The sequence below is a fragment of the Nomascus leucogenys genome, chromosome 5 (assembly GCF_006542625.1).
Source record: "Nomascus leucogenys isolate Asia chromosome 5, Asia_NLE_v1, whole genome shotgun sequence".
NCBI lineage: Eukaryota > Metazoa > Chordata > Mammalia > Primates > Hylobatidae > Nomascus > Nomascus leucogenys.
In genome coordinates, this window is record NC_044385.1 from 40,249,436 (window position 1) to 40,272,599 (window position 23,164).

At 39.6% G+C, this 23,164-nt stretch overlaps 1 long non-coding RNA gene across 2 annotated transcripts in view; it reads right to left on the bottom strand.

Annotated features, from left to right (window-relative positions):
- LOC115835153 overlaps positions 1-23,164 on the bottom strand; it is a 201,766-nt gene that overhangs the window by 136,755 nt on the left and 41,847 nt on the right. For both annotated transcript variants that reach the window (XR_004030098.1, XR_004030097.1), the window contains exon 2: positions 21,956-22,005. This is a non-coding gene — a long non-coding RNA (uncharacterized LOC115835153). The remainder of the gene's footprint in view (positions 1-21,955; positions 22,006-23,164) is intronic.

Below are 23,164 nucleotides of genomic sequence, written 5' to 3' on the forward strand. Positions count from 1 at the left end.
AATTTGAATGTTGGCCTGCCTTGCTAGGTTGGGGAAGTTCTCCTGGATAATATCTTGAAGAGTGTTTTCCAACTTGGTTCCATTCTCCCCATCACTTTCAGGTACACCAATCAGATGTAGATTTGGTCTTTTCACATAGTCCCATATTTCTTGGAGGCTTTGTTCGTTTCTTTTTACTCTTTTTTCTCTAAACTTCTCTTTTTGCTTCATTTCATTCATTTGATCTTCAATCACTGATATCCTTTCTTCCAGTTGATTGAATCAGCTACTGAAGCTTGTGCATTCGTCACGTAGTTCTCATGCCATGGTTTTCAGCTCCATCAGGTCATTTAAGGACTTCTCTACACTGGTTATTCTAGTTAGCCACTTGTCTAATCTTTTTTCTTTGCAATGGGTTCAAACTTCCTCCTTTAGGTCAGAGAAGTTTGATTGTCTGAAGCCTTCTTCTCTCAACTCTTCAAAGTCATTCTCCATCCAGCTTTGTTCCATTACTGGCAGGGAGCTGTGTTCCCTTGGAAGGGGAGAGGTGCTCTGATTTTTATAATTTTTCAGCTTTTCTGCTCTGTTTTTTCCCCATCTTTGTGGTTTTATCTACCTTTGGTCTTTGATGATGGTGACATATAGATGGGGTTTTGGTGTGGATGTCCTTTCTGGCTAGGACTTCCAGTATTACGTTGAATAGGAGTGGTGGAAGTGAGTGTCCTTGTCTTGTTCTAGTTCTGATTGTATGTGTCAGGAATTTGTCCATTTTCTCTAAGTTTTCCGTTTTTTTAATATATAATTGTTCATAATAGTCTCTGATAATATTTTCTATTTCTGTGGTATCATTTGTAATGTCTCCTTTTTCATTTCTGATTTTATTTATTTGAGTCTTCTCTCTTTTTCTGAGTCCAGGTAGCAGCTTATCAATTTTGTTCATCTTTTCATGAAACCAATTTCTGAGGTGCATTGTTACATGGTTTATTTGAAATCTTTCTACTTTTTATGGTTTATTTGAAATCTTTCTACTTTTTTTTTTTTTTTGAATGAGGGTCTCACTCTGTCACTCAGGCTGTAGTGCAGTGGCGCAATCGTGGCTCACGGTGGCTTTGACTTCCCAGGCTAAAACAATCCTCCCACCTCAGCCTCCCAAGCAGCTGGGACTACAGGTGCATGCCACCATGCCTGGCTAATTTTTGTCTTTTTTTGTAGATATGGGTTTTCACCATGTTTCCCAGGCTGGTCCCGAAATCCTGGGCTCAAACAATCCACCTGCCTCAGCCTCCTAAAGTGCTGGAATTACAGGTGTGAGCCACCACACCCAGCTCTACTTTTTTGATGTAGTCATTTATTGCTATAAATGTTCCTCTTAGCACTGATTTTGCTGTAGCCCATAGGTTTGGGCATGTTGTGTTTCCATTTTCATTTGTTTCCAGAATTTTTTTCATTTTCTCCTTAATTTCTTCCTTGATCCTACAGTCATTCAGGAATATGTTGTTTACTTTCCATATCTTTTTACAGTTTCCAAAGTTCATCTTGTTATTAATTTCTAGTTTTATTCCACTGGGGTCAGAGAAGATACTTGAGATTATTTCAAAGTTTAAAAATTTGTTGAGACTTGTTTTATGTCCTAACATTAACATAACATAACATATAATAACATATCCTGGAAAATGTTCCATATGCTAATGAGAAGGATGTGCATTCTGCAGCTGTTGTATAAAATGTCCTTTAATGTCTGTTAGGTACATTTGGTCTAATGTGCAGTTTAAATCCGATATTTCTGTGTTAATTTTCTGTCTAGATGATTTGTCTAATGCTGAGAGTGTGGTGTTGAAGTCCTCAGCTGTTACTGTATTAGAGTCTACCTCTGCCTTTAGATCAGCAGTCCCCAACCTTTATGGCATCAGGGACCAATTTTGTGGAAAGCTATTTTTTCATGGACCAAGGGTGGGGAGGGGGCATGGTTTCGGAATGAAACGGTCCCACCTCAGATCATTAGACATGAGTTAGATTCTCTTAAGGAGCATGCAACCTAGACACCCTGCATACGCAGTTCACAACAGGCTTTGGGCTTCTATAAGAATCTAATGCTGCAGCTGATCTGACAGGAGGTAGAGCTCAGGCAGTAATGCTCACTCACTCACCACTCACCTCCTGCCATGAGGCCCATTTCCTAACAGACCATGGACCAGTACTGGTCCGCAGCCTGAAAGGTGGGGACCCCTGCTTTAATTCTAATAATATTTACTTTATGTATCTGGGTGCTCTGTTGGGTGCGTATATGTTTAGAATTGTCATATGTTCTTACCAAATCAATCCTTTTATCATTATGTAATGACCTTCTTTATCTCTTTTTACTGTTTTTGACTTAAAGTCTGTTTTATCTGATAGAAGTATAGCTAGCTACTCCTGCTCATTTTTTGTTTCCATTTGCATAGAATATCTTTTCCCATCCCTTTACTTTCAATCTATATTTGTCTTTACAGGTGAAATGACTTTCTTGTAGGCAGCATATTTTTATCCATTCATCCAGTTTTTTTCTTTTATCCATTCGGCCAGTCTATATAGTTTAAGTGGAAAGTTTAATCAATTTATTTTCAAAGTTATTATTGATATGTGAGGGCTTATTCCTGTCATTTTATTAATTGATTTCTCATTGTTTGGTATAACCTTTGTTTCTTTCTCTCTTATTGTTCACCATTGTGGTGAAAAATTGGTGGTTTTCTGTAGTGGTAACATTTGAGTTCTTTCTCTTTTTCATTTGTGTGTTTCTTCTACCAATGGGTTCTACAATTTCATGTGTTTTCATCATGATAGACATCACTCTTTCCCTTCCAGGTTTAGGACTCCTTAAACATTTCTTGTAGGACCAGCCTACTGGTGATGAATTTCCTCAGCTTTTGATGATCTAGGAAAGACTTTATTTCTCCTTCATGAAGGAGACTTGAAGGACAACTTTGCTACATATAGTGTTCTGGGTTGACAATTTTTTCTTTCAGCACTTTGAATGTGTTATCCCATTCTCTTCTGTCCTATAAGGTTCTTGCTGAGAAATTCACTGTTAATTTGATGGGGGTTCTCTTATAAGTGACTCAATGCTTTTCTCTTGCTCTTTTTATAGTTCTGTTTTTTACTTTTGACAGTTTGATTATAATGTCTCATGAAGAACTTTTGATTTTCTCTGTATCTATCTATTTGATGATTCTGAGCTTCCTGCATGTGGATATCTAAATCTCTTGCTAGACTTGGGAAGTTGTCAGCTATTATTTTGTTAAATAAATTTTCTATCCCTTTGTTCTATCTCTTTGGTAAATGTTCATTTATATCATTAATTGATTTCCTGATTTCCTTTTAATTTTTTTTTAGTTCCGTTGTATCTCACTAAGTTTCTTTAATATCATTATTTTGAATTATTTTCCTGGCATTTTATACATTTCTTTTTCCTTGAGATCTCTTGTTAGAGAATTGTTGTATTCTTTTGGAGGTGTCATATTTCCTCACTTTTTTATATTTCTTGTATCCTTGCATTGATGTCTGCACATCTGGTATAATAGTTACTTCTTCTAATTTTTGGATTTGCTTTTGTAGAAGAGGACTTTTTCCTGAAAATGTCTATGATGTTGGTTGAGTAGCACACTTTGGCTTTCATTCTGGGTATGTGCAGTAGTGTAGTCTCCATATAACTTCTTCAGCTTTAAATGGTGTCAGTCATGTCTTTGGTTTCCTCAGTGGCTTAGGGTGTGGTTTTTAGTGAAGGCCATTGTTATGTTTTGCTGGGGACAGGGATCCCAGGTGGACCTGTCCTTAAGCCTCAGTAGTGGTAGCAGCAGGCTGAGAATGCCTGTTCTTCAGTTCCAGGGAGCATACACTAACAACAGTGTTAGTGGCTCCAGAAAGACTGACTGATTCTTGGGCCTCCAGGCAGCTTGCTTAAGTGTCAACAGTGGCAGTGATGGGCCAGGCAGGTGCTCTGATCACTGGGATCCTGGAAAGTAGGTATGGCATAGGCAATCATAGTAGTAGTGGGACAACCCTCTGCCTCCCAAGTGCTCCATGTTGGTGTTGGCAGTGGCTACCACAGGCTGGATGGGCCAGTCTCCAGGCCCACAAATGGCACATGATTGGAGGATGCCAGCTGTAGTGATAGTGTCAGACTAGGTAGGCCCATCCTTAGGCCTCTGGGAGGGGTGCTCAAGTGCCAATGATAGTGGGTGGGGCAGGCCAATCTCCAGGTCCCCAGATAGCATGCTCAGGCACTGAGTGGGGTTAGGCAGAAAGCCAGGCCAAATAGACCTGTCCTCAGGACCGCCACTGATGCATACAAGTACTGGCTGTGATGGGCAAGGGTGGGGTGATCCCAGACCACCAGCAGAGTGGGACAGCAGCGGCTGCACCACAGCCCTGCTGCTGAGGAGGACTGAGAAGCCTATCCTCAGGGCACTTATAAATGCATCCATGGCTGTGAATGATAGGGTCACTACCAATGGGGTACACTTCGGCCCAGCAGTGGAAGCTAGTAGCAGCAGCAGCTGCAGGCAGGGAATATCAATGGGGGCTCCAGGGCTGTGGAGATGCAGGGGCTGTTGGGCTCCATGGCAGGATGCAGTATGGTGGGAGCTGGGCTTTCAAAATAGCATCGTGTTATAGCTGCTTAGGACTCAAAGTTGTGTGGGGCTCAGTGTAAGCTCCCTCTCCAAAGCAATACTATCACAAGGTTCTAAGCAGTTCCTTATGTTAGTTTCAGGGCCCATAAGGGTTGAGGAGCCCTTCCATGGCTGGGATTACAGGAGTCTTCAGTAGGAATGTGGACTGCTGGGGATCTCTAGTTACTTTTGCCCCACATTGGGAGCCTTTCCAAGCTTCCTGCCAATCCTTGTGTAGCAAACTGCCTCACTTTCCTCTTCTTCCTTGCCTTAGGTGTTTTCTGTCACTTTTCTGTTGAATTCCAGTGTTCTCTCTTAGATGATCTATTCAAAGTGTGATTATCTACTCACTGTTTTGGTTTTTTGTGTAAGAGGGAGGTGCCAGATGCCTCTATTCAGCCCTCTTGAGCCCCTCACTCTAGTACATTATTTTAAATGATGAAAGTATTTAGCTTTTTAAAAATATACATAGAAGTTCTATTTTCTTCCCACACCCCAATTGATTGTCTTGCATCCACAGTTTTGAGACCTTTGGACTGGCCAAGTGCTGTTCATAGTATGGTTCACAAACCAGTGGCATCAGCATCATGTGGGATCTTGTTAGAGGTACAAGTTCTTGGCGCTGCCCCAGATCTAATGAATCACGATTTCTGGGGTTTGGGCAATGAGTGGTTTAATAAGCTCTTCACATAATTCTATGGACAATGAACTTTGAGAACCACTGATGGCTAAATCCACAGGTGGGGCAAGGTGGCCTTGGCTCTAAGACAAGGACTGATGGAATAAAAGCACAATCACAAGATAAAACTGAGCCAAGGGCGACTCTGAGATACTGGAATTCCCCACTGAAATTAACTGCTTTTAATAAACAACATTGGGCCAACAATGATCACATTATTATTCAGAATAGTGTAAACCTAATGTCATTATAATGCTGTTTTGTTGACATGACATCATCAAGGAAAATTATTGATTTCTATGAGATTCAAGAAATTTACCTGACTAGGTGAAACAATGGTCTAGTTTTCCCATAGTTGAGGGTAACCCCAGGACACAGGACTTTCAGTACTAACCCAGGAAAGTCTAGGAAAATCAGAATAGCTGGTAATCTTACCTATACTCCATTATGAAAATGTTTGACGTCTTTAAGGAATCAACTTCTTTTCTTTGTTCCTGTCAACTACATAACCTCTACATAAGGTGGGCATGGATAGGACAAAAGAACCCTAGACTTGCAGATCTGGTTCTGGCTGTCATTTAACAGCAGTGCGATATGTAGCAAGTCAATTAATCTCTGTGAACCTCTGATTATCTGCAAAATGGGGATGAAAACTCCTGCTTCCCTCACCTCACAGGCTAATTGTCAAGGCCAAGAGAGTTAGTGTTATGAAAGCTATGCATTACAGAATCCACTGGCAATGTAAGCAACAGCCACTTGACATCATGGTAAGCATGCAGGCTTTCGGGCAGGCAGATCCCAGTTTTGACCTCAGTAGCAGCACCACTTTGAGCACATTATTTTATCTCTCTGACATGATTCCCATCTGTAAAATGGGGACTCGAATTACCGTTCTCACAGACTATTGAGAAGATTAAAAGAGACGGAGGTCGCAAAGTGCATATTTGGAGTTCCCTTCCCCGTGATTATAAGACACTCAACGACTTAATGATAGTTTTTTGCAGTTAATGCCATGAATAGGATCATTATGTTTGCTTCCTGAAGTGAAAAGCCACAATAACACTCCTCCTTGCTCCCAGGACCCCTTTGATGTGGCAGGGGGTGGGAAAGGATGTTACTTCCGCTTGGCATAACCAAGTCAGAAAGGCTACCCAGTTTCTGCCCACAGAGAAGTGGAGTGAAGTCACTGGCTCAGAGAGGCCTGAGGACGAAATTCACAGTGCCCTTGGTATCTAAGAATGCCAAATCTCTAACTTCCACACCTATTTAGTCATTCCTTCAGTCGATCGTACATAATGTAAATAAATTATTTTTAATCATCCCCAACAATTGCAAAAAAGAATGTATGAGCCCAGCCTGTCCTAGCAGGTAAAAAGGGGCAGGAGAGGGGGTGTTTAGGGGAATGTCTCTTTTTCATGCAGAGATTTTGTAACATTTTATTCCTAAAGGATTTCTTTCATTCACTAGCCATTTACTGAGCCAGATATCCTGTGTTTTGAGCATCTGTTTTGTGCCAGACTTGGTGCAATAGCTTCTGCTTGCCAAGAGGCTCACAGATGCAAATAAATGCAGAGTTCCAACCCAGGGTGAAAAATTTCTTGATAGAGGTAAGTCTAAGGGATAGTGGTGGCAAAAAGAAGGTTTAGTACCCCCTCCTCAGGGCCAGTGCTGGAAGTGGGCAACACTCTGTAAATTAAGAGTGCACACAAGCCCATGACTGAAGACAATTACCCCATAGTATTCATTGTCTTTGCCGTGACATGTGACCTCTTCCAGGAACCCTGAAAGTAAATCACGGCCAGTGAAATCTGAGCATAGCTGATCATGTGTATGTAACATCCAAGCTCTACCACTGAGGAAAAGGCATGCTCATCACCTCCCCTTCCCACTTTCTTTGTAGATGGAATCCAGGCATGGTAGTGAAGAATCTTGGACCATGTGGTTGACAACAGCACTGAGGAATTGCAGGACAACAAGAAAAGAAGCCTGGATCCTTCTTTCATGAATTCAAACAGAGCCTCCATAAACACAAGGACATTTATATAACAGAGAACTGAACCTCTATCTTACATTTACCTCTAATATCTTGGGTTTCCATTACATGCAGTAATATCTGAGTTCCTTTACTCCTGTCTATAGTACAAGTTATTTAACTGGATGAACGCTGTGTGTTTCTGCAAATTAACTGACAAATATTACAAACAGCAGAAATCTCCAAATGCTAGCTGTTATGGAATGATGAATTATAATCAGAAGCCCAGTTGAGCTCCTCTATGAGCCCACAAATAGTTTGCTTGTCATTCAGGGATTGTAGCATCCTGAGATTTGCAAAGTCTCTATCATGGAGCATAGTGGTGGATGCTCCCCGGATCTCAGCTTCTGCTCCTCTTCTCTCCTCCCAGCAACAGCTGCTTGAGTCCAAACTCCAAAGCTGTCTTAAGTAGGAGAGCTAGAGTAACCACCTCCTAGTTCTCAATCTCAATTTCCCCGCCCTTTTTTTTTTTTTAATTTTCACCTACACTGCCACAGGATCAATTCCCTCTTGCTGATAGTTTAACTAGAATTTTTTGTTTAACAGTTTCATTCCTAGTTTTCTGCCTCTGATGTGGTTCCTGAGCTCCTGTTTCAGGTCTAAAGTTTAGACCATGAACACCAGGCAGTGACTCTGGTAATTCATATTTTCATCTCCAGCCAGCACAGAACCTAGCATGATACAAGCACACATCAAATGTTGTTTTTTAAGTGAATGAATGGTATGATATATACCACCACTGCCTTCTAAGGAGCCTTTCCTATTTTCCTAGCCTCTACTCCAAAAACTAAGAGGACTCAAGAAATCCTGTTGACTGGCCTGCACCTTTCTGGGTATGCTTCTGCAAGTGAACTGGATCCTCAGGCATGGCATATCTGATTCCCATCCACCTGTTGGAATATCTCACTTTCTTACATAGAGCTTCATTTGCAGTCTTGCCCACCTTCCCTTCTGGACAAGAAGGTGCCTACTGATTTGCCCAAGCTGGGATTCCAAAACCCAAGGCTAGAAATGAACCAGTGGTCATGATCATGGAGTACAGAGGAAAGGAGAATCAAGGTCTCTAACCTGAGCAAAGATAGGCCTTGAAAAAAGTATGGCCAAAATTATCAAGCTCAAGACAGTGGTTAGAAATCAAATATCAGCTCGGGACTATAGAATCTGCTCCAAGAGAGTAGGCAGGACAAAGTTAGGGGAAGCAGAAGGCAGAGGCTAGAAAACTGAGAGGCAAGAAATCATTAACGGGGCATCTCTAGGAAGTACACAGTGGGAAGAAAGCCATGGAGGGCTCATAAATCATATAGGCCTGGCTGCCTGCTCAAACCATGACTTATGGTCATATTCTCTGGTGATCCTAATTGTCTGTCGTGAAGAACATTTCTTCATGTGTTCATTCAGGTCCTCCAAAAACCATAGGCCAATTTGGAGGTGGAAGTGTAAGAGATTTATTGAGGACAATGTCTGTATAAGGGAAAGGAGAGGGAGAAACAGTAGGCAGGGAAAGTCTTTATATTACAATGAAGATCTACTTGTGAAAGAAGATAGGGAGGCAGGAGGATTGAGTAGAAGAGCCTCAGACTATGGTTCAGCTCAAGAAAGTTTCCACCAGCTCAAATAGGAGCTTCATTGCAAAGATTGCCACAGAGAGATCTTAAGGTGGGCAGAAATGGCTTCTGGCTTCATCCCTGACACATGGTAATTTGCTTCATGATTCGTACATGAACTCAGAGATAATCTAGGCAGCATTGCTCAAAAGAACTTTCTATGATGATGGAAATGTTCTATATCTGTCCAATGTGGTAGCCAGTAACCACATGTAGCTATTGACCACTGGACATGTGACCAGTGTGACTGAGGAACTGAATTTTTGTTCATTTAATTACATTTCAATAGTTGTAAGTGTCTACCATATTAGCACAGACACAGAGTTCAACTTTTTTAACTGAAGACATTGAGCCTAAATGGAGCAGGTCCAAATACATTTAAGAAGTTAAGGGTAAACCTAGGACTCGAACCCAATCTTTTTAAGTGCAGCCTTCTCTAAATAAGCCATTTCTGAGTTAGGATAGAGAACATGCTACTTTGTTTAGAAACTTGGACCTTCCTTTCCAAGGCACTTCACGTATTTCAAGGGTCACAGACTCTGATCTTTCCCCAAGTAATTCACAGCTAATTTCATGCCAAAAGATGTCTCTTTATGATCAGCTCCTTGTCCTTCATCCTTGTGCTTGCCTATGTATTTGTGCATGGCTCCTGTGACCTCTGCTGCTTAGGAAGTTTTCTGATCTACTTTGTTTCCAGACACCAGTGTTCCTCTACTGTCGTTTAGACTGCCACCGCTTGCTCCCAGCACTGGACCCAAGCATGCCGCACTTGAGAGTGGCAAGCTTCTCTGCCTGGCCATGACTGAATCCTTCGTGTTAATCCAGCTAGATCCCCTGCTGAGCCCAGGGTCATGAATCCCCTCTCGGGCCTTTTCCTCCTCTCTGATCTAATCCATCACCTGCAGCCCAGATGGGGAGACCACAAATCTCTAGGAATGCATTCCTAGCAGAGGACATGTGATTACTCCAAGATTCACCATTCATTCCAAGACCTGGAATCTGGCAGCCTGGGGGAGTACACACTTCCTTTGGGCCCAAGACGGGAAAGTACTTTTCCTGTAGCATCTGAAACAGAGCCTTCACTGGAACCAAAACATTTCAAAACAAATGACAACAAAAAAGGACTTTTAGACCTCTCCCCAATCTTTCCCATTCCCTTCACCCTGAATCCCCCTTCTTTTTGAAAGAATTATCATCACTTGTAAAATTCCACCAGATACTCTTTTCATGTGCTATCTCTCCTCCTTTACTTTGGATTGCTTCAGCTACTAAACTTGTATTACATCCAGATCTCTCAGTTCTTTCTCCTCTGCAATAGCATCTTCTGTCATTTTAACACTTCTCTTTATCTAAAAATGAATTACAGAATTGGTGAACAAAGCATAATGCAATAGAAGGTAGAAAGTAGAAACTGGTCAAAGAAGTTTCAGACTTAGTTTGAAAATGGAAAGTATGTACTGGAACCTCCTGTAACAAAGAGCTTGGCATGTGCTTATAGGGAGTGAGCAGGACCATTTACAGAAGCTGTGCTGGGCTAACTGGCTGTGGGTTCACTATTCACATTAACCCTGGCAACATTTCGAGTGACCAGATTTACTAATATGGTTAACTTCCATTGATTTAGGCTTGCAGTGCACCAGGGACAGTGCTAGAAGCAGTTAAGTTTTTAAAAGCTCCACAATCCATGAAAATTAATCAGAGAAAGGTTTTGTTGTGAAATTCTGTATATTTTGGACACTGGGGGTAGTGTGATACTACAGGACCATTTCTATGAGACCAAGACCATTCTATATGGAGTGACAATATAATTTAATCACTCAAACCAGAACCATTTGAAAGTGAAAGGGAACATTATTAACAGGGAGAAGGAAATAAACAAGCAGTATTTCTGGCAAACCCACATATGGTCACGGTCATCTTCATTAAGGCCCTTGCCTATCTTATCCTCCAGTGCTCAGGAAGCTGTGGAATGGTGGGGGGACTAACAAAGCCAGTCACCAACTGAGTGTTGAGTGCCAAACACTGGCCATGGACAGCGTCCCATGGGGCCAGTCATAAGGAAATTGGGATGCAAGGAGATGAAAGAGTTAAGCCAAGGACCTGAAGAAGACCTGGGGTACAAGTGCTAAGTCTGGAAGGGCCTTATAACTGAGCAATGACTGGGGACCTGAAGATATCGTTCAGAAAAGTCTAGTCAGATTGAAGAGCATGCAATATGCATTCAAAGTCACGACTTCAGTCCCCTGCTGACCTTTGAGGATCATGTGGGCATTGGTAGGGATGACTTAAGGGGCTGTCAGAAAAACTCCTGCCTGCCTGGATGCCACTGCTAATGTTTCTCACAGGCTTTTAGTTCTAGGATGGGGCAGTCTCTATTATAAATAGAGCAGGCATTCTGGAAAAAAAGGCCCTTAACCTTTACTGGTACACAGAGGTTCCCAGGGGTTGGACATCATTTATCCAGGAACGTAGAGTGCAAATAGCCATAGCAAATGTGAGACCATTTTTTATTTTTCTAGTTTTGCTGAATAGTCTCTTGAGATTGTGTTGGTGTTAATATATATGGCCCCACTTCGAGGGCAGGTGACTGGGAGCATTGTAAGATATAAAAATAAATAAATAGTCCCAATACATCTTCAACGCACTGAATTTTTGTCTCAGCCTACCTGCACAAATGAGGAAAATAGAATTCTTTTTTAAACACTTCAAAATTGGCTTCAGACAATTACTCAGAAGAGAGAAGAATATTGTGACCTTCAGATGTCAGGCTCGTTTCCCAAGGATACTCTTTCTGTGGTCCATTGTCTTTCATTCAATATTTAAGAAGAAATATCACTATAGGCAATAGAGCCATATTCTTATATAACACTTATGCTCTGAAGAGTGAGGAAACTGAGGACCAAAGACATAGCTAACACCACAGAAATAGACACACTCAGAGTGGGGATTAAAGTTTAGTTCTCCTGATTTATATACCAGTTAATATAGATTTGCTGGTAATTTAGTAGAGTGTAGACAGGTTTAAAGCTTTGGTGTCAATTAGACCCAAATTTTTATCTTGCTTCCATTTCTTCTAACTCTGGGACCTCAAATAAGGCCCTCTGCAATGAGTAACTTACTACCTACTTCATAACATGGTTATTAAGTAAAGAACTAGATTATGTTGATAAATTTCCTTGCCTAGGATTGAATATGTTTCCAGGATAGTCAGCTCTCTTCCCCATTTCTCTGGATGAAATATTTCCCATTATTCAGGGTCAATTCAACTAGCTCAAATCTCCTCCATCCACAGTCCATTCATAGGGGAATACACAATAATAATTCTCAAACTCTTTTGACGTAAGAATCATCTGAGGCACTTGTTAGCAATGCAGCTTCAGCAGGATTAAAGTGAAGCCCAGGAATCTGTATTTTAATCTGCACTTCTTCCTCACTTTCCACTCTCACACTTCCACTCCAAGACTCAGACGCAACTGGACTACAGACCGCACTTGGAAAAATCCTAATAGAGAGAAATGGCTTCAATGTACTATCTCAATAACTCCTAAACCATCCTGTGCTTCAGAATCAAATATGATGAAAATTCAAACAAAAAATTCAGAAGTCCCTTACCCCAAGAGACACTAATTCAGTGAGTAGGGTCTAGTGTATGTATTTTAATAAGTTCACGGGCAATTCTGATGCTTAGCCAGGTTTGGAAACCACTGCTTTGTCTCACAGTAGTATGGTCCCACCCATTGTGATTTCAATGGCTAATTTGAACTAAATCACCCAAAACCATTCTGCACTGGACATTATTTCTCTACAAGAATGGAAAGATTTTACAATTAAGAATTCTAATAGAGACTTTCATGAATAAGTCATTACTCACAGGTGTTCATAATGACTTTACTTTCCATAGCCAGCTAGGATTTAGGGCCAGTCTTCACTTTTTTGTTTGTTTAAAACACATGCACACCCACACACACACACACTGCCCAGGTGATAACAAAGTTCTTATGCAAGAACATCTCATGCAAACACTCATTTCGTTGTGGAGGAAGATAAAAAAGAGGTACCATGGGGCTCACAGATTCCAACTTGGTTTTTAGAGATGATGAGGAATAGCTGAATGGGCAATTTTTAAATAAGCATAACAGCTATTGTGTCCGTTTCACACCTAGATCAGTAATTGCAGCCCGCCTTCCCAGGTACCAAGTTAATATACCAAGTTGACATAAAGGCAAACAAAACTATAATGTGTGTTTCACCAAAATGTCTATTACTACCCTTCACATATTTTCATCCTGCTGATCTTCATTGATCTCTACAGTTCTCCCAATCTTGGAACCATATTCAATTTCCCAAGTATATATGTATGAAGAGACTTCTTTCACTTATTCTACTCAACTTCCTGCTCAAATCTCATCTACATGCAATAAGCTGCCAAGATGTCCAACTTTGTGTGAGAAACTCCCTATAATACCAGGCCTACCAACCAGATCAACTCTAATCCTTTAGGTAAGATAGGGGCATTTAGACCATTTGATGGCATTCCAATAGAATGCACAGATCACAAGGCATCCGCTGTGCAGATAACCAGCTGTGTATTCCACAAACACACTGAAATTCATCATCACTGCATTTTAGGTTACACCCCTTAATTTCCATTGTTGTAGAAAACAATCAAAAGCTTTTTTCTGCATTTGGATATTACATTGTTCAGAAACTTCTTGTTTGTATTGAACCAGAAGTCTAAACATTGACTTCAACTCTGCTTTACAGGAATGCCTTGAGAAATAAGAGGGTAAATCCATTTGCTGAAGGATATCACCAAATAACGTGAAATTTCGATCTCTCCAACACACTCCTAGTTAATCCACTGGATTCTTAATTGAGAAAAATGACCATTCTCAAAGACAGCTTGATTTTATTTAGACTATTGGCTTTCATAGTATATGTTTTATGGTTTTCTATGAATATTCACTACCCTCAATAATCTCCACCTACAATAAGCTGCATTGCCAAAGGGTCCTGCCACTGGCAAGTCATTCGTTTGTCCTAAGCTTCTTTGTTATATTATTTTTACAAATTTTTAAAAGAAATAATTGCCAATAGTCAGTTCTTGAGCATTTACTATGTGTTTTACATAATAGAGATGATATTAAATCAGCATATTTTCCATTCCCCTGCAAATCTCTTTGCCTTGAAAATCACATGCTCTAACAGTCTCCTACCATTCGTGCTAAGTAAGAAAAATCAACCCAGGAAATAAAGCACAAACTACAACAAATTGATCTTTTGTCAACTCAAAGCTGACTCTCTTGAGTCCTTAGCAAATCTAAGTAAATAGTTTTAAAAGCCAGGATTTGTGAAAACAAAATAGTTTTTCTGAATTGTAATAGCTCCCTTTACACATGTTAAAATACAGGCTGATCTAGACCATGGAAAATATTATTTGTTCTTTTTTTTTTTTTTTTTTGAGACAGAGTCTCGCTCTGTCACCCAGCCTGGAGTGCAGTGGCGCAATCTTGGCTCACTGCAAGCTCCGCCTCCCGGGTTCACGCCATTCTCCTGCCTCAGCCTCCCGAGTAGCTGGGACTACAGGCACCCGCCACCAAGCCCAGCTAATTTTTTTGTATTTTTAGTAGAGATGGTGTTTCACCATGTTAGCCAGGATGATCTTGATCTCCTGACCTCGTGATTCCCCCTCCTCGGCCTCCCAAAGTGCTGGAATTACAGGTGTGAGCCATCATGCCCTGCCAATTTGTTCATTTTCAAGATAATACCTCCATTGATTGCTCTATTATGACAAGCACTGATTGATATAAGTGTTTTGCATGTATTCACTCCTTTCTACCTTACAACAATCTCCATCTCATTTGTTCACTCATGTGTCCCAAGCTCCTATAACATGGACTGATAGACAGTGGACAAAATAAATATGTGCTATGTGAATAAACAACTTTATGAAATATATACTGGGCAGTATATATTTCTATGTACATTTTGCAGATAAATAAACAGAGGCACAGAGCAGTTATGCTTAATTTCCAAGATTTTACACTCAGTAGTAAGAACTAAGATTCAGGATAGGGAAAGTGATTCTCCTAAACTTCAAGTGAGGTGGTCAACGTCATTAGAGCCAAAACAACTCTAGATTCTCTGACTTCAATCCTATACATAATTTATAGGATTTTCTGCCACATAAAAATAAGTTTTGTGCACATGCACACACAACACCAACACATGTGCTCATGTAACAGCCAGCAGCTTTCCTTTCAGATGTTTCCTAAGAAACAAGCAAAATCATAGCCGTAAAAAGTGCTTTGAAAGGTGTAAAACAGACCCATGCAAGGTGCTATAAAAATAATAATGATTAACATTTATCACAAATTTGCCTGGGGCCAGCCTCATAGGTCTCGATCTGTCTTCTTCACTCCTGATGCCAATTGCCAGCTGCTTCCTGCCCTGAATTTTGAATGATAGCCAGATTCTTCTCATATCTGACAAGTGAGTCCTACTGGGTTCTGCCCAAACCCTATCCCTCCTACTACCACACAAGTTGGTTGGAGAAGGAATAAACTTCCATTGATTATTAATTTTATGTTTCAGGCACTGTACTCTTTATTCACTGACTTAATTATCAAATACTTACTGAACACCTACCATGTGCCGCACATGGTGCCAAACAGACCTGGATGACGGTGAGCAAGACTAAAGTGGCCTCTGTCTTCACAGCCTAGTGGAACCATGCCTTACATGCATTATATGATTCAATTCTACCAGTAAATCTTTAGATGGCTCCTGCTAGAACTGTTCCCACGTTGTAGATGAGAAAATGAGGCTATGCAAAGTGAGGTAACTTGTTAATTTCACATGACCACGTGGTGAGGTTGTATTAAAATATTTAAATATGCAATTGACTCCAGAGCCAGTATGAAGTTTCTCTTCTTTGTCAATTTTTGTCCTACTTTGCCTGCTTTTACTGCAAGTTAACACTCAACTCTCAGTTCTTTCCAAAGTCAATGAAAGGCTTACAGAGAGCATTCAATAAGAATTAAGCTTAAGATGAAAGCCAAAGCAAAAGAGATTAGGCTTTATTGTCTAGAACATAGTTTGCCTGACCCCACCCACCTCAGTTCTTCTCAGGCCTGTGCAGTGAAAGTGGCCCCTTGACCTAGCTCATCTCCATAGCCAAGAGCAAGGAAAATGTGCCAAAATGAGCAAATACCTCGGTGCCTAGAGTTTCTCAAGATAGAGATGAGTGGCCAATGACTACCTCCTATAAAAAGTCCTTAAGTGCATGTCTTTTCTGCAGTTCTTAAGGGTGAAAACTTGATATATCTCCAACTTACTAGTAAGTTATCTACTAAGATGTTAAAGGTTTTAAATGTTAATATTGATAAACTAAAATTAGCATATCATTAGAGTCTCCCAAAGATATGAATTCCATTTTCTACTAAGAAGGCTGATTTCCTCAAAATGTTTGGCTATGTTACACCCTACTCTAGCTCAGATAATTCATAATTACTGAAATTTACAGATACACAAAGGAAATTTTGTCATCATCGAATTCCTAGCATTGCGTTGGGTTGATCATGGTTTTATTTCTGCCATTCTCACTTTGTAATTATCATTTATTGTTAATTTAACAGCAACATCAATTTAATCTATTGTGTGTTGTTTGGTTTACCATGCAGTATATAATAATGAATATATGCATTTTTTTCTAAATGGTCTAACACTAAGCTTTGACATGCATATATGACAGTTCAAATATGAATTATACATACTTCACTGATAACATGGATGTATACACCACAACAATTTTTTAATACTTCACTGATAACATGGATGTATACACCACAACAATTTTTTAAATATATCGTGACGATTGGTGTTGCCCACAAATTTGAGCCGTTCAAAATGTGCCATATAGGGTTCTTTTTCTCTTATGGATGAAGAAGCTCCAACTGCACCAAGCCTTCTGCATATAACTATATACTTTAGACAATATATGAAGAAACAGCTACCTCATGTTACCAGAGAGTGAGCAAAAGAAAAAAGTTCTGCAGAGAAGGAAGCAGCAGAATAAGTATCACTTTTAAAATAGATCGACCCTGAGGGCAGGCCACAGTTGGCACCACTACATAGCTAAAACTCTGATAGAAATCCCAGAAGAAAACCTAGCATCTTTCTGTCCTGAAAAATTAGAGAACAGAGTTCACTGTAACCATAACTGCTGTAAAGTCAGTGGGGGAGCTCTCAAAAAGGAGAGAACAAGTGTGGGAAGCCCCAAATTCTGTATATAAACTCCATCCAAGTCTGGCTGACTTCTGAATTATGCACACTTGTGGCAAGCTATTAAAAGCTAAAATAAGAATAATAGAACTGAATTAAAATTTGCATAGATTCCAAAGGGACACATTTTTCAATTTGAACCCAATTAAGTTAACATTCTCTCAGAACAAAAATTTAACACTCTTAGGAAGAATATATAGAATAGTCTGCACAATACAACAGTGAGAATGTCCAAGATATATTCCAAAATTATTCTACATATAAAAAAACAGGAAAATGTGATCTGTTCTCAAGATACAACATAATCAGCAGAGACCAACCCCCAAGATGACCCAGAAGTTGGAATTAGAAAGCAATTATTTTAAAAACCTATCATAATTTGTGCCCAATCATATAAGGAAAAATATGTTCATAATAAATAAAAATAGAAAATATCAGAAAATTAACATAAACTGTTAAAAAAAGGAAGTCATAGAACGGAAAACACAATATCTGAAATTTAAAAATTTACAGTATGGACTTAAAGCAGAGTGGAGAATACAGTAGAGTCAGCCAACTTGAAGATAAACAGAAAATATCCAATCTGAAGAAGAAAGACAAAAAAGAAAAGCAAACAAATCCTAGAAACCTATAGACAAGTATCAAATTATCTAACATACATGTAATTAGAGTTGCAAGAGAAGACAACCAACACAGCAAAAGATGTGAGAAAATAATGACTGAAATTTCTCCAGATTTCCTGAAAGACATAAATTTACAGATTCAAGAGCTCAATCACCTCAAAGCAGAGTAAATATGAAGAAAATCTCACCTAAGCATATCATAGTTAAACTAATAACCAAAGGCAAGACAATCTTGAAAGCAGCTAGAGAAAAAGGACACATAGCATATAAGCGAAACTGATTCAGATGTTTGCTAACTTCTCACTAGAAATAATGGAAGCCAGTAGAGAGTGTATCAGCGTCTTTAAAGTGCTGAAAAAAAATAAATGCCAACCCAGAATCCTAATCTAGCAAGAATATCCTTCAAGAATGAGGGCAGAATAAAGACATTTTTAGATAGAAAACTAAGATAATTTGTCATTTTAAAAGAAATTCTCAAAAAGCCCTTTAGACTGAGGGCTATCAATAACATGAAAACTCAGATCTTCAGGAAGGAATGAAGACCGTTGGAAGTATTAAATGCCTGGGTAAATATCAAAGATTGTTTTTCCTCTTAATTGTTTTATATGTGAAGATTTAAAGCAAAAATTATACTATCATCCTTGCAGGTTTATATATGTGAAAAACATAGCATATCGAGTAGCAGTGGATGAGATGAATCTGTCAGGTTGGTGCAAAGGTTAAGTGTGGGTTTTGCCATTAAAAGCAGCCAGATGGATGCTGAAAAAAGAGATCACTTATTTAACAAATATTTATTGAATTAATTTATATGCAATGCATTAATATTAGGTGCCTAGTACACAGTGATAAACAAAACAGATTTTGTCTTGTTCATTAAAGCAATAAAAAATTAGTAAAAGCTTTTGAGCAGAGGAGTAACACGATAAGATTTACATTTATGAAAGCTCTCTCTTTAAAGAATAGGTGGAGAAAGATGAGAAAATACACAGGAAGAAGAGGTATGAGCCTATTGCTGTGACTCAGGAAAAAGATAAATATTGCTTGGATGCAGCTACTAAGAGTGAAATTGGAGACATTGCTCTGAAATTAATGGATCTGAGAATATTTTGGAAGAAACTGACAGTATATGATGATGAATTGGTTATAAGGGGTGAGGAGCAGGCAGTGATTAATGGGTGACACCTAGTTTTCCTAGGAAAAGACGGCAAAGCAGTCAGGTGAAGATAGTACCATTTGCTGAGCTAACCAATACTAGCAAAAGTGGGGACCATGAGTTCATTTGGGAATATTTTAAGTTTCGGCTACTCTAATTCCCCAAAAATGTCAGGTGCATAGTCTGATGTGTCTAACTCAATGCATTATACAGCACTCAAGTGTATGTTTCAAAATAAATATTCAATACATATTGATATGATTTATCAATAAATATTCCATATGTAACTGACTAAATTGAAATCACAGGAAAGCAAACAACCATGTATTAAGTGTTGACTCTGACCGGCATTATGTCCACCACTTTATCTACATCATCTCATTTTCAACTTTAATATTATGATTTCAATTTTACAGAATTAGGAACAGGCTCAGGGAAATGTAATAATACAACAACAAAAAAACTGTAGACTCAAGACTAAAACTCATGTCTGCCTCTACAAATCCTTCTGAAGTCTTTGTTCTTGCCTCTGTTCCCTCCACCACCACATAACACTTATTTTATGGAAAATGAAACAGCTTCTTCCACTCTATCTTATAAAATATCTCCCTCTTTTCTTCCCTACATGCATTTCTTTTCTCCCACTCAAGCAGGGACACTACAGAATGAAATTCAGCAATTTCTCCTCTGCTTCTATTCAAGATTAAGGGAAGGAAGCCTGTGAAAAAATAAAACATAAAAAATGGAAAATGCTCCCAGTGCTCCAAGATTGTGGATACACTCATTTCATGTGTACTCTTCAAAACTTTCAAGGAAGCTGAAATCTAATTTAATCTATTACATGATTGTACTAAATTACTTAACCACATCAAAGCATCAATGGCCTCACACTCTGGGAAGGGACATTGTAAAATGGTTTTCAAATATATAATGCAGTCTCTCAGGTGCCTGAGACAGGGACGCCCATCCCTGAATATAAAGCTTCCCTTACACTTCTGAGATCAAAACAACAGAGCCATTATTTGAGAGGCTGGATGAAATACCAGAGCCACTTCTTATTAGCTTTAGTCATTAAAGAGAATTTAGTAGCCTGGCTATTTATGCCTCTTTTCTTCCTTCTTTAAAAAAAAAAAAAAAAAAAAAAAAAAAAAAAAGGCAATCTTAATGGAATGAAAGGGCGGAAGATTTTAAAGATCAAGATTATGAGTAAATTTCCCACTAATTACATTGTTTTCTGCTTTTAGAAAAGAAAACCAAAACCAGTTTTCCGATTCCCCCTTCCTCTCATACTAAACATTTTAAGAAAGCAAAGGAAAAAAAAAAAAAAAGATGTTAAGTATATTGTCCTTCACTAAGAGTAAGGACAATTATTACTATACCACTAGTACTACTGTAAATACTAGTGAAAAGTATCCCATGTGAAACTGTTCTCTAGAATGTCAAAGGCATTTTCCCATAAAAAGAATTTTATGAACCAAAGTTGGATCCCCAGTAAGGCCCACAAAAGCCAAGCCAGTCACGGTGTTGACACAGATCAGCATTGAGGCAATATCTAGAAATCTCAGCAACATCAGATTTACATCTCAACTCCCTCTCTTTCTCCTGTCAACAACTATTTTGAAAGCCATGTAATAGTGAGGATTTAGCTTTTGTATGAAGAAAAGAGAAGGCAGTATAGCTTAGCATAGTATGAGCACTAGGACTGGATTACTTAGGTTTGACTCCTGTCACTAAACACTTCCCAGCTCTGAACATGAGACAAGGCCCTTCCCTTATGTGGGCCTCGGCTCCCACATCCATACAACAGGGATTAAAGTAGGACCCTTAGTGTTGTTGGAAGTAAGTTATACTTTAAAACACAGAGAATAATTCCAGGCACATAGTGAGTACTCAATAAAAGAATGCTATTGCCTGGGCACAATGCCTCATGGCTTTAATCCCAGCACTTTGGGAGGCTGTGGTGGGCAAATCACTTGAGGCCAAGAGTTCAAGACCAGCCTGGACAACATGGTGAAACCCAATCTCTACTAAAAATACACAAATTAGCCAGCCATGGTGGTAGTCCATAGTCCTAGCTACTCGGGAAGCTGAGGCACGAGAATCACTTGAATCTAAAAGGCAAGGGTTGTAGTGAGCCAAGATCATGCTACCGCACTCCAGCCTGGGTGACAGAGCAAGCACTGTCTCAAAAAAAAAGAAAGAAAGAAAAGTCCATTATTATTGGTACTGTCGTACATATTTTATCTAATTTAATCTTTGCCATTATCCTTCAAGATAAATATATTTATCTTCCATGTCATAGATGAAGAAACTGAGGCCTAGAGAAGTTACATAATTTTCCAGGGAAACACAGTCATAAAAGATAACTGTTTAAAGATAGAGCCAGATTTCTGATCCAGTTCTGATACCCAAACTCCAGGTTCTATCACATATGGCCATCATGCAATGCCTGTGAAGATGCAGGGTTCTCAAAAACACATCTCTTCCCCTGCCTCCCAATCCCCTTCACTAATTCCTTAGCCATTGACCCCACAGGAAGAAGGAAAGACAGATGGCAATCAAAACTCTTTCTCCCTTTCCAGGACCCACAGAAGGAGAAGCCTGCCCCAGCTCCGTGCCTAGCAAGGGCCATGCTTCCATAGATATTTGACCTTTGTAAATTAGGCATTCAGAAGTCAAAGAATGCCTGTTTTTAAAATTTCCGTTGTAGATTTCTGGCAAATCCATGAGTGTGAGCTCTTTGAAAATGCCACAGGCCTGTGGAAATCCTTGTGGGTGTAATTAGCTAGAGAAAGTGAAGGTGACTGACCATTTACAGTCACATCATAATGAAATGAAGTATTACAGAAACCATGAAGCCAAAACACTGGGAGGGCTGAGACCCACAAAGTAATCTGGACATAGAGATGTTTTCCAGAAACCAACTGTGAAAGAACTAAGAGGGTGTTCTACTCACAGGCTTGACGCCGAGCTGGTCCAGTTTTCCTTCACATTCAGAGGCAGAGGCTGGAGAAAAGAGAAAACCCAGATATGAGGAACAAAAGCATTCAAGGCCTGGAAAACAGATCTCGTGGCAGTGGCTTTCCATAGGAACAAGATGGGAAAAAAAGGATTTTCCCTGATTTCTGGGATCCTCTCACAGCTCCCAAACACTTCTTAATTATTTTGAAAATGTAGTTTGGATTATGAGGAAGGTTCTTTTAAGGAATTATAGAATCTGAAAACTGTAAGAGGGATTGGCCTTTATGGAGCACTTACCATGTGTCAGGCATTGCGATCCCACCATAAATCTCCCAACAACCCTGTAATTATTGTCCTTGCATTACAGAGGAGGCTCAGAGAGGGTTAAGCCCCACCCAGGGTCACAGAGCCAGGATGCAGGACCCTGGCTCCCAGCCTGCCTGACATCACAGGCAGAGGCCTCGCTCACTCACAGTCACTGACTTCCTTTGAAGTCATTTTGTCCAAGCTTCAGCACCCTGTGCAAGTGCCCTGAACAGCACCCCCAAAGGGTGGCTTTTCAGTTTCAGTTTGAATAATTGCTACAAAAAGAAGCTCACTACTTCTTTTTATTGCAGTAAAATACACATAAAGATAACCAATTTATTTTTGTATGTGGGTACACAGTAGATGTATATATTTATGGGTTCCATGAGTTGTTTTGATAGGAGGCATGCAATACATAATAATCACATCAGGGTCAATGGGGTATCTGTCACCTCAAGCATTTATCCTTTGTGTTTCAAGCAATCCAATTATATACCCTTCTAATCATTTCAAAATGTACAATTAAGTTATGTTTGACTACAGTCACCGTGTTGTGCTAGCAAATACTAGGTCTTATTCATTCTTTCTGGTTTTTTGTACCCACTAACCATCCCCACTTCCCACTCCCCACTGTCCCACTCCCCACTGTCCCACTACCTTTCCCAGCCTCTGGTAACAGTCCTTCTGTTCTCTATCTCCATGAGCTCAATTATTTTAATTTTTAGCTCCCACAAATAAGTAAGAATATGCAATGTTTGTCTTTCTGTGCCTGGCTTATTTCACTGACCATAATGACCTCCAGTTCCATGCATGTTGCTGCAAATGACGGGATCTCATTCTTTTTTACAGCTGAATAGTACTCCATTCTGTATATGTACCACATTTTCTTTATCCATTT